The sequence below is a fragment of the Zingiber officinale genome, chromosome 6A (genome assembly GCF_018446385.1).
Source record: "Zingiber officinale cultivar Zhangliang chromosome 6A, Zo_v1.1, whole genome shotgun sequence".
Taxonomy (NCBI): Eukaryota; Viridiplantae; Streptophyta; class Magnoliopsida; order Zingiberales; family Zingiberaceae; genus Zingiber; species Zingiber officinale.
Window position 1 is genome coordinate 123419707 of NC_055997.1, and position 11772 is coordinate 123431478.

Here is an 11772-nt window from a genome sequence, read left to right on the forward strand (position 1 = left end):
TAATTATGTGTTCTATAAAACCTTTTTAGGGGATTATGAGTAGCTATAAGTAAGAAAAGACCAAGGTCTTGATAGGATCCCTAAATTTTAAGTATTGGGATCAGCAGCACACCAAGTGCTCAAAGGAATGCCAAGGCATTTTATTGTAAGAATATTACACTACAACAAAAACCCTCATAGACATCGGTGGAACAACAACAGTTTTAAGCAAAAACCGATGTCTTTGAGTATTTTACACCGATTTATCTAAAAACCGATGTCTATGAGCGCAGATTTTCGCTCATAGACATCGGTTTTTTAGCCGATGTTTATGAGCGCCCTTTTTTTTCGTTAATAGACACCGATTTTAACAGCGGTTTTTTAAAACCCGATGTCTATGCACCAAAATAAAATAATATAATTTTTCCACCAATACTTAGTCAAAATTTACAACACTTCACTCTTCCCTCCAAACCTAAACCTATATTGCGCCGTCCACCGTATACCGTCGCGACGCCACCACCACTTTCCTCCTTGCCTCATCTCCCTCTTCCCCTTCCTAGATCTACGAAAGATGGCATCTTTTTCATGGACGAAGGAGGATATGCTACGGTGCTGCGGTAGCAAGCGTTTCGCCAAGGAGCTCGCCTCCACCTCTCCGTTTTCTGACCTCCACCACGCAATCCAGTCCGCCCACGGGATCTGGTTCAATAAGGTCGCACTTTTGACCTCTTCTTCTACCTCTTTCTCTTTTTCAGTGTTTCTTTTTTATTCTTCCTTCCAACCTCACCACCTTTCTTCTTCCATAATTCTATCTTTATATTTGCTTTTGTTTTCTTTAATCTGAATCTCTTATTTCTGCCCCGTTGTTGTTTTGGTGCTCGATCATCTGGTAAATCTCATTTCTTTTTTCCTTTAATCCATTTATCAAAGGTATACTTTCCGATCTGAAATTTGTCTTCCATCGTATTGTTGTTTTGTTTTAGATCCTTAGGTTTTATCTCTTTTTTTTTCTCGATTTTAACTTATGCGGCTGCTTTGATTTGATTTGGTGAAGAAAAAGTGGAGTTTTCTATTGAGATTTGATGGGTTCTCTATCTATGATGGAGTGAGAGCTGATTTCGTCTCGAGTTTGATGGTATTTGTTTAGCGTTTAGTCTGGCGATTGTTGAGTTGCTTTTCTTTTTGTATCTGGAAGATGAGATCGATTATTTCTCATCTAGTGGCGATGCTACTTATTTTGAGACATTTAATGATGTCTTTAACCGTGTGTTTGGTGTCTGCTGTGTAGAACACCTAAGGAAATGGTGAAGGTTGTTGCTGTCTTGGGTAACAGTGAGGGTGTTAAGGGCACAATTTACTTCATCCAGGAAGGAGATGGTGAGAAATCTCTTGAAATACTACTTGTGGAATGCTAAATTCTTTTCAGATCTAGGGTTTCAACTTCAACCATTTTGATTTTTCTGTGAATTTGTGATCCGATCTAATTTTGGGATGTAAATCTCTGTGATAGGTCCAACCACCGTCACCGGATCCATCACTGGCCTCAAGCCTGGGCTTCATGGCTTCCATGTGCATGCTCTTGGAGACACCACAAATGGATGCATGTCAACTGGTAAAATTATTTACCTTTTCCTTCATGGCGATCTATTGAGTTGCAAGTTTCTGATTGAAAGGATTAAATTATTGATTATGTACTCATGCTCTTGTATACTGCAGGGCCTCATTTTAATCCTGCTGGAAAGTTACATGGTGCTCCTGAAGATGAAAACTGACATGCTGGTGATCTAGGCAATGCCACTGCTAGCGAGGATGGTAAGTTACTTTATCATCAGCTCATGATGTTACTTTTGTTATCTATTTTTACCCATATTTACTATAACGCTTTTTCTCGTAACAAAAAAAAAATCAAATGATTTACCCATTTACTATAACGCATTTACTATAAAATGATTTATGCAGATTGAGGCTTTAGGAGGTCAGGCTCTCACTTATGGAGGAGATGTTTCAAAAGAAGAGGATGTGGAATCCATGGTCAAAACTGTTAGAATGAAGATTGCATAGATCTGGCTTCTTACAATTTCATCTTTGACTTATTTTATTGCATGTGCAATTTTTTTGGGGATCAGTTGACATTTTAGTTAACAATGCAGTTGTCTGGAATTATACTTATGTTCATCTTGTCACGAGACACACTGTTGATGAGAATGAAAAAATCACAATGGAAGTCATTGACCTGAATCTTACTGGTGTCTACCTTTGCACACAGGCATGCATTTTCATATCTTATTATCTTGCAATCTTTTATGATGAATACTTATTTCACCATGATGACATTTCTCCTGCAGGCAGCAGCAAAAATTATGATGAAGAAGAAAAAGGTATTCCCTTCATATATATATTTTTAGCAGTTGGTTACCAATTAGCTAAGTCATTCAATATAGTATTTAACCTGAAGGATTTATATCTATATGAGCAGTTGGCTTGGTAAAAACCATATTTATGATTATTCATTTGTTATTAGCATAGACATTGTGGATTTCCAGAAGTAAATCTTGTTATTGAGTTGTCAAAATGTTGCTTCTAATTAAACCCTATCATTAAAATTGATTATTACAAGGAAGGGAAAATGCTACCAGAAGAGCTAGAAAATAATTTGGAGGAAATGGATAGAAAAAGATTTCTCAGTTTGTGATTTCTAGATAAAGAAAAAATGGGAAATCATTTGATGTGATTGTTCTTTTATTTTGTTGATCCTTAGCATTAGCTAAGATCAATGTTCCCTTTGGTTCAAATACTACCTAGACCAATCAAGTGTTTGGTATACCTAAATTCTGGAAATAATGGTGCCAAAATTGTTGGAACATTGATGATTTAGGTGGATGGGATGAATAGATGGCATGAAGTTTTCGATAAAACATAAGTCAAATTAAGGTTAGTAGCAAATATGCATGTGTGATAATATCAAGGCTCAGAATTTGGAATCGTGCTAAAGTTTTAGACTTTGACTGAAATGATACAATTTCTTGTTTCATCATGTGGTGTTGGTGTAGAGTTAGAGAGGAAGGAGATAAAAAGAAGAGAAGATAACTATATACCTAACTTTGATCTGTGTCCGTAACTTCTAACTTTGTGTCCATGTACAGAATTGACATTGTATTATATGAATACAAGGTACAAAAGGATAACAAACATTATTAATTCAGCTTGAAGTATTTTGTAGTGTGTCCAAAATTTTTGGATTTCAATACGGCGTGATACTTATCAACATGACTGACACAATAACTTAGGATACATTACTTGTTGTCCGACATTGTACAATATTTTATTAGAACAATATTTATAATATTCAGTTTTGATAATTTATTAGAATAATTTATTAGAGCCATTTTAAAAACTCGTCACTACCTTAAATAAATTCAACATTTACATTCATATAATCATAATTCAGATAGGTTCACATATTCAACTCCTCCTTGATCTGGGTTACCTGTCCTTAGTCCTTTGAACACATCCTTGATCCAAATCACCTACCCTTGAGTCCTCTCGATCTGGGTCAGCAAATCAGCTAGTGCTGCAACAGCACCATGCTCATCCACAATCATCTTCTTGAAGTCATGGACAGCAGAGAGGCTGAACAATGTAGCAACTGCATTCTCCCTTGCCTCAGTAGTTAACCCATATCTCAGAACATATACTATTAATTCCAAACAACCATTCTCCTCCATAATCTTTCTCTTGTTTTCATCATGAATAGATATGTTCAATATTGCAGTCAGGGCATTCTCTTGAGCAACTGGATTTGTAGACCGGAAAAGCCGGTAGAGAGCTGGGATTGTTCCACCCTCTGCAATGAACGACCTATTCTCCTTCCCGGTTTTTGCCATTAATCGGAGTTCACGGGCTGCAACAGGCTTCACTTCCTGCGAACCAGCTGATAATTGTTCTACTAGCATTAACACTGTGATTCGGTTAGCTTTGATTGTTGTGATTCGGTTAGCTGCTAATGATGTTGGGAGTCTGAACAAGGCCTCGATGTTTGAAGTCTTGATTGAGTTGCTTCTTTTTTGGAAGACAAATGGTTTATTGCCATTCTTCATTGTTTTAGTAGGTCTTGTGGATGCAGGTTGATAGAGTATAAATATGAACTATTGTGACATCTTTGACTTGAGGAATCATATAATAGTTTTTGGTAGGATGCTGTGTGGTATTGTTCTCTGCCACAAGTTATGCGCTAAAAAAGCATGGTTAATTTGTTGTTAACTGTGGATATTGTAGATTTTTGAAGTACATGATGATTTGTTATTGACTTGCATACAAAAGAAGAGAAGTTTATTTACTATGTGTAGTTCTTGTTTGTGTGAACTCTTAATCATTTTCTATTTATTTCAGGTTCTTCATAACATTACTGTTGCAGAATACTTTCACTGGAATATGCTACGTGATTCAATAACTCCTATTTTTCCACTGGACTGTTAATCTATTTTTGATTTTGTGGATAACTTTGCTGCAAACTATGCTCTGAAGAGAGTTTATTATGTCAACTATGCATTGGGGATATCTGGACGCAAGAAACCTTGCTGGCATCTATTATGAGCAAAGTCAACTTGACATGGCAATTCTGCATTACAAGCAAGCTATCAACTGTGATTCTACCTTTATTGAAGCTTACAATAATCTGGTAAGTTGATAATGGTCTAATATGTCAAAATGTGGTATCCTTCTTGATGGTGAGCCAGGTTAGTTAATGATCGACTTTCTTGCACATTAAAAGGGGAATGCTCTCAAAGACGCTGGACATGCTCTCAAAGACGTTGGACATTATAGGGTGACTTTTTAATTTGGAGATTTTTATTCTCTTAAGTTTTTTTTCCTTGTTGAATAACTTCATTTTAATAATTTTTCCCAAGTCATGCTTTGCTTTACAACCTAACCATCCACAAGCATTGTCAAGCCTTGGCAGCATATACATGGATTGGTAAGCTTTAGAAATGTTTGATGGCAACTGTGCGGATAGTTTATTTTTGTTCCTTAATGAAACTTCTCTTCATGCAGCAACATGATGAGTGTTCCTGCATCATTCTATAAGGCAACTTTAGCAGTTACAACAGGGATATCTGCGCCCTTCAACAACTTGACTATTATATACAAGCAACAGGTAGAGTATTATATCTGTCTTTTTCATTGCAATCATGTACTAACAACATGTTCATTGCCATCACGCCCTCGCAATCATGCTTGGTTTTTTGTCAAACAGTTGGCTACAGCACGTTTATGTTTTAACAGGATACAGTTAGAATGCCATCTAGACTGCTATGAGATTGAAGTGAGAAGGATCATCAGTGATGGATGGTCATTGACCATTTAGTGCAACTACCTCTCATTTTAGTGGGGAAGCATCTGCAATGGCTTTGACAAATACAGTTTAAAATATTTTATTGGATCAAACTTTTCTTAGGGATATGAATTCCAGTTTACTATGTGGAATTTTTGTAAAAATCACTTCTCGCTTTTATTTCTTCCTTATTCAATCATGAGATTTTTGTCTGTTTATATTGACAAGATACTTCGGCTAATTTTGTTAATTTGGTAGATACTAGGCAGCACCTACACAGCTACACTGCTAGTTCAACCTTTGCTTCCTGTGTGGATATTCAATCATGAGAATTGCTGCTTTCTGCTAGATCTTCGCAGACTGCTGTTGATGGTCTTGTCAATAGAGGGAACACATTTAAGGAGATTGGTAGAGTTACTGAAGCAATTCAAGATTATATACGTGCTATGAATATCAGACCAACTATGCCTGAAGCCCATGCAAATTTGGCTTCAGCTTACAAAGATAGGTAATTTCTTCTTTGAATTTGTGTCGGTGTTGGACTATATCAGTATCTTACATCTATGATTCTTCTTTCTATTTATTTGTGGTTGAGATAATTGATGAATGTTTCTCTTTTTAAGCATTCCAATTACTCATCTTGTTACCTGGTGCTCTTACTGCTTTTTCAACTATGATTTTTGGTCTTGATTTACTAATATATTATTTATGTGTTTTTACAGTTTACAAATCTCAAGTACTCGATGAAGTGCGGTTCGAGTGGGCTGAATGTATGCTAGATTACATTTGAAGTGTGGTTCTACCTTGATGTGTTAAAAGAATGTTCTACCTTGATTTTGATATCTATTAGCTAGCTTTTGATGTAAAAGAATGTTTGCGTATTTTATGGATACTGTTGTAAGAAGATTATTTATATAATTTGTGAATATTTGTGTATTTTATGGATATTGTTGAATGAAGAATATTTGTATAATTTGTGAATATTTGTGTATTTTTTTTATTATTGTCGATTTTTCATTGTTTCGGAAATCAAATTTGTGCTGTTAAAAAATATACATATTACATCGGTTTTCCACCGCTGCAAAACCGGTGTTATTAACTAATATTACATCGGTCATTTACCGCTGCCAAAACTGGTGTTATTAACATATAATATTACATCGATTTTACACCGTTGATGAAATGGTGTCGTTAAGTGATACTACACCGGTTAATAACTGATTCGAAGACCGGTGTCGTTAAGTGATACTACACCGGTTTTAACCCGATGTCTAAAATGGCAGACTTTTAACATAGGCTTCATAGACATCGGTCGAAAATGAAATAGACACCGGTGGAAAACCGATGTGTATGAGGGTTTTTGTCGTAGTGTTAAAAGATAACAAGTATTTTATTTTAAAGAGGCTAGTACCCGACTTCCAAGGTTGTCGTTAAACAAATCCAGGTGACCAATTCCAAGGTCTTGGCCCTGGTAAGACCAAGGTCTTTACCCTCGTAGGACTGGTGATTAGCTACCACAATCTCTATTAGGGAGCGCGCTTTGGTACTACGCCTGGGCCCAAGAGAAGTTGATTATTATTTTGAAGTATTAAAAGTATAAGCTTTTAAACAAGTAAAATAAGTTTCACATAAGTATAAAAGTATAAAGTATAAATTTTAAATAAGTGAAATAAGCTTCACATAGGTTTAAAATTCAGCAAGTTTAGTTTTCTTATATGCTGACATGTTTGTTTAGATTTGCTTTACATGTTTAGCATTTCAGTATGCCTTGTTTCCTTTACTGTTAGATGAACATGAGTAGTATCTTCTTTTGAGCATTCAGTTTCTAGATTTCTTTCAGCTTACATGCATACTCGAGTTTTTGTGAGTTAGATAGCGCTTACTAAGCAATTTTACTTATAGATTGTATTTCCTCTTACTGCAGATAAAGGAAAGAAAAAGCTATAGCAAAGAAAGGCGACAAGGAGGTGTTCGATGATGTGTGATGCCAGGACTATGGGAGAGACTTGGGACGTTATTATGTTTCCGTGTTTTAGTGATTAAGAAACTTTTGGAGATTGTACTTTAAGTTCCATGTTATTTGAGATTATGTTTGTTTTAGATTGCATGCTAAGATGAACTCGGTTTAGTAAGTATGTACCTTTGGTGTTTGCATGGAGATATAGTTTTATATGTTTCTATTATTATGAGATATATGTGCATGTTTATTTTTAGAGTATTGTATTGTATTTTAGTCTTGTTAAACTGTATATACTCTGCCAAAATTTTAAGTTTTCTGGAAAAAAATAAGTACAGATTGTTGCACTAGTTAAGTAAGAGTTTATAGTAGTTATGTAACGGACACCTTTAGAGAGTAGTGAGAAGGGTGGTTGTTACACTAGAATTCGAGGAGAACGACCTCATCTTCCCCTCACAAGAATTTTCCAGCCAGGCCCTCGTCTCCTCTCCAGGACAGGTGTGTGCTGCTTGTAATTGAACTCTTCAGTTCGAGCTTTCTTGGGCGAATTCCGTTTTGTGGGCTTGAAGGCTCCTCCTTTGTTGGGCATTCCATTGTTTTTGTAAGTAAGTTTTGGTTTTGTTTAGGTTTATGTAGGTTTTATTCTTTTGTAGAAACCTGGAGATTGTGATATTTGCTATTGTACAGAACTAGTTGTGTGCTTTTTTTCCTATTCCGAAGAATGCGAAAACTTTAAAATAGAACGTTGTTTAGTTTCTTGGATAAACTTGTTTTGCCTTTTTTTCTCAACATTAATATCACATATCTTCAGTATCGGAACATGTACAAGAAATCGATAGAGGATTCATCCGGATTCTGGTCAGAGATCGCTTCCCAGTTCTACTGGAAGGAGAAGTGGAATCTGGAGGTCTGCACCGAAAACATTAATGTGAGGAAGGGAACCGTTAAATTCAAGGTGAGTTGTCTTGCACTTAATCTTGTTTGGTGGAAAATTTTAAACTGCAAAAGGCATTGACTTGCTGATAATAGTGGTTCAAAGGAGGTAGAACGAACATTAGCTATAATCTTTGGATCGAAACATCGAAGCGGGTAATTAGAGGTTTTATTTCTCAATCTTAGAATTATTTTATTTAGAAACAAATCTAAGAAGTTTTCTTTTGTTTTGTTCTATATAAATGGAGTCTTCTTCAATTGTTGATTCCTCCTTTGAGATAATAATAGTTGATTAAGAATCACCCACTGGTGGAAATGATATTACCTGAACTAGTCACGGTATATTGAATGGAAGTGGGCCATTACCATTGTACATGCACTTTCATCATAAATGTTGGAGACTGAATGCATCCCCATAGGTGTGCTACTTCAGACACTATACATTTGGGCTCTATATTATATTCTAATTTGAACTCGTATATAGTTTGTAATTAATACTCTCAATACAGACGGTAGGATTTTGTTTTTCTCTCCATTCTCCATTACATGTATCTCTAACATTCTTGCAGACAGTATCTCTACATGACACAATTGAAGAGAGAGGAGCGTGATGATTAGGAGAAAGTCAACTATGATTGAACTTCCTTAGCAAGATTAGCAAGATTAATAGATTAAATTCTAGAGTTGTTTGCATAACCAGTACCAGTTGTCTATTACAACTATTGGAATATTTATTCTGCTTAAATTTTTCCTTTTGTTATGTGTGATAGAGTTACATTATTTTTATTTATTATGATGTTTTCTGCATATGCATTTCAAAGTTTTTGTTCCCATAGATTCGTGTTTTAGGAATAGTAATGCACCCTTATTAAAATCAGTAGAGCGATCTCTCTGTATTGTTGTAGTTCTTGGTCATCAACAAAAAATTAATAATCAAGATAATGATATCCATTCCAAAGGCATAAACTCCAGACTAAATTCCAAAGTGCAATACTATGCATGCACAAATCATATTTAGAAACCTCTGCCATGAACCATCCAATCTAACAAGGAATCTAATACTAATCTAAACGTCTCCACATTGACAAACCATCACTTTCTATAAATGTTTACTTCTGATGTTAAAACTTTATCATCCTCAAACCATGGGATTATTTAGGATAGCTCATAAGGATCACATCCCTACATTGGAATGCCATTTTTGATATTTACTTTTCATAATTCTGCTTCCATATTTTTAATCTATATGCTTGTTAAGCAAGTTGCAGTGGATGGAGATGTTTTAAGGTTTTTTTTGTCATGCAGATTGAACAACCTATTTTGTTTCTATCTGGGTTGCAAGATGAGTTAGTTCCCCCTTTGCACATGCAGATGCTGCACTCTAAAGCTATATATAGAAAATAACCTAATTTCATATTTGTGGATTTTCTAAATGGCATGCACATGGATACATGGTACTTTGGCGGTGATCGATATTGGCGAACAATCCAGTTGTTCTTGGTGTAAAATACCGGAAAATAGGCGGATATTAATAAGGGATTTTTCTGGAATTTTTGAAAATTTTTCGGGAATTTTTCGGAGCTCGTATGGACGAGTTAACGGGGATAAAAATAGGGCATGGGGAAAAGCCTGTTTAGGCTACCCATTTAAATGAGGAATTGTTTATTTTATAAATTCCTTTTTCCTTTTTCTTATTTCTTTTCTCCGGTTTTTCCCTTGACGCCGAACCCATACCCGAGCCCGCTGCTCCTTCCCTCGCGCAACCGAGCCGCCGGCGTGCCCTAACCGCCGGCCCAGCGGTTCCTCCATTCATCTTCTCCTCTTCTCGGTGAAGCCGAGCCTGTCCTCCCGACTCTACCCATGCCCTAGCCTCTCCTTTCCCCATCGCACCGATTTCTTCTCCCTCATTCCCGAACTCGACGCCGAAAAAGCCCTAACCGCCGGCGCTGGCGGTTTCTTCCCCCGTGTCCTCACCGCGCCTCTCTTCTTCTTCTCTTGTGCCCTAGAGAGCAGCGAGCCACCACCGCCGCTCCTCCCCGTTGTACACCGTGAGCCGACTTCCTGTGCCCTATCACCGACCTTCTACCGCGACGCTGACCCCCTATGCCGTCGGCGATGAGCCACCTCTCCGACTCTCTCTGTGCCGGCGACCGAGCCTCCTTTCCTCCCCACGGCAGAGCACCACTCCTCCCCTTACTGTGTCGTGCCTAGTTTAGGTGCGGCCGAGCCTTCCTCTGTGTCCTAGGTTCCGGTTGAGGTAAGTTTGGAATGTCGATTTTGCATCTTCTGTTCTTGATCCGAACAGTGTAAATTGTTCCCAACTAAGAGTTGTTTTGTTCTTGATCCTGTTCTGGACAGAATCTGTGCAGTGGATTTTAGCAGCAAAGCTTTAAAACTTCAGCAGCAACGATCCTTGCTATTGAGTCACAGCGACTGTGATTGAGGTATAGTGTAGGAATTGATCTTTATTGTAGAGGATTTCTAATCGAGTTAGCAATAATTGTTAACTTGGGTTCATGTGTAGGTTTTAATGGAAATCGAATAGTGGAATGATTAGGGTTTTCGCTCTAATTTAGAGTTGGAGAGTTTGTTTAACTAATTATAAGAATTTAGTTAAGTAAAAGTATGTCTATTGGTATTACAGGACTTTGACGCGAGACGAGCATCTCGACGTCGTAATTTGGACCAGATTGGACTATACTATTGGAGGCGGGTACTTTGACTTATGTCTTTGATATGCATAATAATATGTTTAACATATAGCAGTGATTGTGTAATCATTTTGTTCGGTTGGTCACTACATGATAGTTACATGGTTGCTTGTTTATTTATTCTGCACTGCATATTATTTACTTGATCATATATGCTTTAGGTAGTGACCCAACCACATGCTATGTTATCTTCTGGATCTAGGGTTTAATTGATGCCCTATCTGATTGGTGTACCTTCTATCTGATACATCTTCCAGTGGTACACACTTTGTATTATTTATTTGGTCATTACTATGTTATTCATGAGATTGCCATGCTTAGTGTCATGCATTATGATTGCATGCTATGCGATTGTCGGCTCCACTATAGTTGAGCTCATCGCCAGTTACATGTACTGCACACCCCACCACCCATGGATTAGTGGTATATCGTGTGTGTGTGGCGGTTCACTGCTTGGCTCCGCTGGTCGTGTGACTCAGGTAGCCAGCCGGCCCGCCTGTTTGGCTCGCTGGCATTTAGTGTAGCAGCTGGTAGCCGCAGATGGTGGACTCGTTTGTCTCCGTTGGTCGATTGACTCGCGTGGTAGCGGCAGAGATATCCTCCCGTCATCGTACCGGAGATGAGAGCATTGAGCTCCCCATTTATGATTTGGGGTCGGAGGATGAGTACTTCGACAGCATTCCGTCCACTCGGCCACTTTCAGGAGCAGTGATGTCAGAGTGCACGGTCACCATATGCATTTATTGCATTTATTGTTTGTGATTGCTGCATTTACTTGCTGCATTTATATGGATGCATATGATTGACATGCATACAGGATTATGACTTCCCCGGTCTGACGACCCTGTTACCTTTGT

At 37.5% G+C, this 11772-nt stretch overlaps 2 long non-coding RNA genes across 2 annotated transcripts; both read left to right on the plus strand.

The window, feature by feature from the left end:
• The first annotated feature begins 1306 nt into the window (after positions 1–1306).
• On the plus strand, positions 1307–1716 carry LOC121994372. Its single transcript, XR_006115696.1, has 3 exons — positions 1307–1359; positions 1493–1594; positions 1699–1716. It is a non-coding gene; the product is annotated as an uncharacterized LOC121994372 (long non-coding RNA).
• A 3089-nt stretch (positions 1717–4805) lies between these two features.
• LOC121994373 lies at positions 4806–5658 on the plus strand. Its single transcript, XR_006115697.1, has 3 exons — positions 4806–4957; positions 5035–5137; positions 5573–5658. It is a non-coding gene; the product is annotated as an uncharacterized LOC121994373 (long non-coding RNA).
• The last annotated feature ends 6114 nt before the right edge of the window (positions 5659–11772 follow it).